The following is a 4,475-nucleotide window of genomic DNA, read 5'->3' as shown; positions in this document are numbered from 1 at the left end:
GAAGTCATGACTAATTTTAAGCAAGTTGTTTTTAATCACATCAATAGATTTAAGTAAAATGTCCTTATTACAAGAAGAGATGAAGCCAAATATTCTTATTAATATCATAAACTATGATAACATGTACTTTTATAATGTTAGATTTAAGCAAAATTTTCTTCCATATTCTAGATATGGGAATATTGTCACATTCGGGCTTGCGAGCTTTGCGGTACGACCCCATGATGCAGAGAGCAGGACCAAAAGTGCAGATAAAACGTTGACTTTAATGGCAGCAGCAGGACACAACAACTACCAAGCAAAAGGCAAACCAAACACAATTTGCAATGAAGCCACAAGAGAAAGAGCACGCACCTGAACTAAATAGGGATTATGAAATTAGAAGCAGGTGCGTGAAAAGAGCAGGAGCAAGGAAAACGGAAGGGAACAACAAAGGAAGTGGTTACCAAAATAAAGGCATGGAAACCGGAACAGAAGCAAAGAAGGAAACTAAGAGAGCTGTCACGAGGGGGTGAAGCCCGCCCGTGACAAATATTGTTCTTTATTGATAAGAAACATGTGCTGTTAAAATTGCTAGTTGTTCTAATGTTGTGCTTGTTTTAAGCAAAAAGGATTATATGTAAAAAGGAGATAAATCTTAAAATAAGAAAACTTTAAAATACCATTTTTCATACTTAATATAAACAAATACAAAATACAACATGATAAACACATCCTGAAAACAACAATGTCTAAAAAAAAAAATCATACTGTCTCCAAGAAAAGTACTGCCAAAAATACTTAAAGACCCAATATGACAAAATACAAGCATGGAGCACCAGACAGACGGCAGGCGTAAATAAATTTTTAACTTATGTATCGTGTGCCTTCGATTTCAACTCAGACCTAATCCACTTCAAAGAGAGCGTTTGGATATTCTGACATGAAGTTGTATGGCATCCCTATCAACAGCATACTACAGCAAGGTGACTTTTTGTGATGCAAATGTATTACTCTTTTGAACGCATATTGTTGTACCCTGCTGATGTGAATGTCATAGAACATAATGTCAAAAAATCCAAACAATCCCTTTAAGCTTTTATTTAAATTCTTTATATATGCGCTCACACAAAGACTTCAGTCCAACCGCATGATCATACTAACATAAAGCCAGTCCTTCACAAAAATAGTTGATCTCCACCTCTGTATTTGTATTTTTTTCCACCTCTGTATTTAAGAATCTTAACAATGGTTTCTGATGCTTGAAACAATATACAAAGCTGAACTGATGAATAATGAAAGTGAACAGATGCACTCACTGGATGAAGGACTTCCACTCTGCAAGAGCCTTTTTGGATGTGGAGGTAGCATCTTGAACATGGATGGAGTCTTGAAGTATTTCTGTTTGCAGTACGAGCAGCAAGATGTAAATACACTTTGACTATGAAAGGTGCAATGCATAGTAATATGCCATCAGGTACAACAGTCCTTCATTCAGCTTTGCGGTGGCAAAGGTTGTCACTGGAGTGCTGCCAATTGCAATCATGCAGTTGTCCTTAGTACTTATGAGCAACACTGGGCAAGACAGGGTTCGCTGCTGCAAGAATCCTTCATGGTCCTCAGCCATCTAGATAACAAAATGCTAAATATAAAGCCTCAGGTTTTTCACATATTATATCACTCTGTATCTGTTTTTTTAAGTCAAACTATTTCACACCTTAATTACGTGACATCGTGCTTCACTGCAAGGACCCACCTTCTTTGGTGGCGGTGTACTCGATGGAAAGAGACTTGGCAGGGCTGCAAACACTGCTAAGGTGTGTTCCACTATTTTGAATGAAAGCAGAAAACAAAGCAATATAATGTAGCATTTGTTACATGTCTGGATATGACTCAAGGCAAGTATTGTGACCAAACCTCCATTGAAGGTCTTTGGAGGCTTCATGGCTTTCTTCATCACACCATAGAACTGGACCTTTTGAGAAAAAGTTGTCTCATCTGTCCTTAATCTCTCCAATGTAGTTGCCATTGTTTGGTTGGATAAATCTTTGCATCTCATCCATTACCTGAAAATAATGTCATATGGCTTAATGCATAATATAACCCTATATTATTAAATCAGCCTATTTGTCATCGACTGAGGCTTCATGAAATGCAACTATCTGTGAACACTAAAGACAGCTAGTCTCTTACAAGGTAATGACAATATGTGAAATGTCAGATATTTGGACAGAAACAAAATCTTTTTACTCACATGGTCCAGTTCTTTGAAACACGGGTAAGCTTCTAAAATTTGGGTTGCTCTTTCTTGTGGCTTTAAAACATCAGACGTAATAAAGCGTCTTGTACATGTCTTGGAGGGTTTTGTAGTGTCTGGCCTGGTTCTTCTGGCTGTCGAGCAGTTCAGTAGAACCCACTGGAAGCAAGAAAAAGAGAAGACATTAGCTTTGTGTTTTTAAAAGCTCTGATACACAGCAGAAGCTACTGTACCTGCATCATCTTCAGTAGTTTCCTGCTGTGTCTCTGGAGTGCTGGACCCAACAGGTGGCTGCTCCGGGATCATAGAGGCATTGCTTGACCCAGGAGAGTCTGTATTTAAGCGACAAAACTCATCAGATGTCAGTTGACATTTTTTTAAAGGGCTAGACCTGGCCTTCTTTGGCCTTTTGACATTTGAAAGTCTCTTCATGAGTTTCTTAGCGATGTGTGCCTGCAACAGTTGTTGGAAACAAAAACTATACTGCATGGGATAGATATTGACATATTGTACCAGAAAGTTCACATACCCACTTATCACCGGAGGAGTTGTCCTTCAACATAGGGTAGTACTCCACCAATCGCCTATCCATGGAATGGATCACGTCTGCTGGGGTAACTGGGGTCCCGTAGGGCTCTTGCAATTGAGATCATGTTGGTTATAGTGTTCCTTATGAGTCTGCAGAGGAGCTCCTTGGCTAGTGCAGTTTGTGTTGCCCCAAGACGTTTTTTTTGTCTTCAAAATAGGATGAACGTGCCTGCTCAAGTTCACTGTCTGTATAGACAATGTACTCTGGGTTGGACATGGTCAAAAATATTGAGGCGTTTTGTTCCTTTGCTGGAGGGCCGCTGGTTGCAGTAAATGAAGATTTAGTCAAGCCCACATCACTGACAGAAGCCTGAACCTAAAATAAATTTCACTTCATGATCTGTGGATCTACTTTATGCAATTTTCCACAATAATAAATGTAGTTAGCCTTAAAACAAATTTACAGTTTCATCAAATGTAGTGTAATGGAAGAGGATAATCTGAGTTTAAAGAATAGTACTAATGTGTTCACCACTCACAAGAAGCCACAGTGCCCGCCATCTCAGAAAGTTTTCTGAACCAGGGAACAAATCTTTGATGTCATCCCTGGAGAGTGACCTTAGTAGGTCCTCTCCAATAGCAGCTGAAATACAGTACAATACACTTGTCATGAAATGCCAAACTTGTTTGTTGCACAGCACTGCAAATGAAATTTCAACCATTACCACTCTTTCCCTGCTTCATCACTGAAACCATATTGTGACTGTCACAATAGTTTTACCATGTACACCATGTGTGAACTCTGACCAGTTGCGGTTGTTATAATGCAGTACAAGATGGACATATACTTTGTTGATAACACTTTACCACAAGGTACACTAAATTACAGTAGTTAATGAGGAACAATTCTACATAACCCTTACTCATTAGTTCCTTAGTTCATTAGTTTTTCATTGCTTCCTCAGTAATAAGAGAAATTCCTGCTTCCAGCAGCTCACCAATCAATGTCAGAATAAGCTGAATAACAAAATACAACAAGCAAGACCAGACAGGAGAGAAAACTAAGAAAACAGAATAAGATAATATATGAATACATTCGCAAACGTTCACTTCACATATGTAGTGCAATAATACTGTAACACTCTTCGATCGGCCAAACACCAGACCAGACAGGCGGAACAACAGCCGGTTTTTATTTAAGGCTCACAGGAGACAATTCCTAACAAGGGCTACTGTTGCGGCCATAACCCACGCCTACAACTCTCTCACATGCTGTCTCTCTCTCCACTTCCTGTCCGCCACCCCTATTCCTTCCCAACCCGGAACATCTCCATGGCAACACATGTGCAAATACAACATATAACACGTAACACATAATACCCCTAAGGGTCATTACACTGCCCCCCCAACAGTAAGTTCCTCGTCCTCGATGGAACAACACAGTCTCTGAGGCGGGGAGGCAATCTACGGCACCTCTGGGGCGGAGTAGGGCTCCCCTGTGGTGCCCAAGCTTCTTGGGACTGCAAATCAGGGATGCGGGTATAGGGCAACAGCCCCTGTTGTGAACCATAGTCTGTTGGTGGAGGCACAGATGCAGGGGAGGGGCAGGGCGGGGTAGTGACACGCTCCTCTGGGAAGGGCGGAAGGTTGTGCCCCCTATATGGAGCCAACCTATCTCTGTGAAGTACCACCTTCCGCCCCCTAGGTGGCA

The 4,475-nt window shown here is 40.7% G+C and overlaps 1 pseudogene; it reads right to left on the bottom strand.

Moving 5' to 3' along the window:
• Positions 1 to 1,294: 1,294 nt before the first annotated feature.
• LOC131137433 (uncharacterized) lies at positions 1,295 to 2,583 on the bottom strand (annotated as a pseudogene).
• Between the last annotated feature and the right edge of the window lie 1,892 nt (positions 2,584 to 4,475).

This window comes from Doryrhamphus excisus, linkage group LG17 (assembly GCF_037039965.1).
Source record: "Doryrhamphus excisus strain RoL-2023G ecotype Guam linkage group LG17, RoL_Dexc_Guam_v1.1, whole genome shotgun sequence".
Classification (NCBI taxonomy): Eukaryota; Metazoa; Chordata; class Actinopteri; order Syngnathiformes; family Syngnathidae; genus Doryrhamphus; species Doryrhamphus excisus.
Note: the sequence above shows the minus strand (reverse complement) of the source record. Positions and strands in the feature narration are given on the sequence as shown.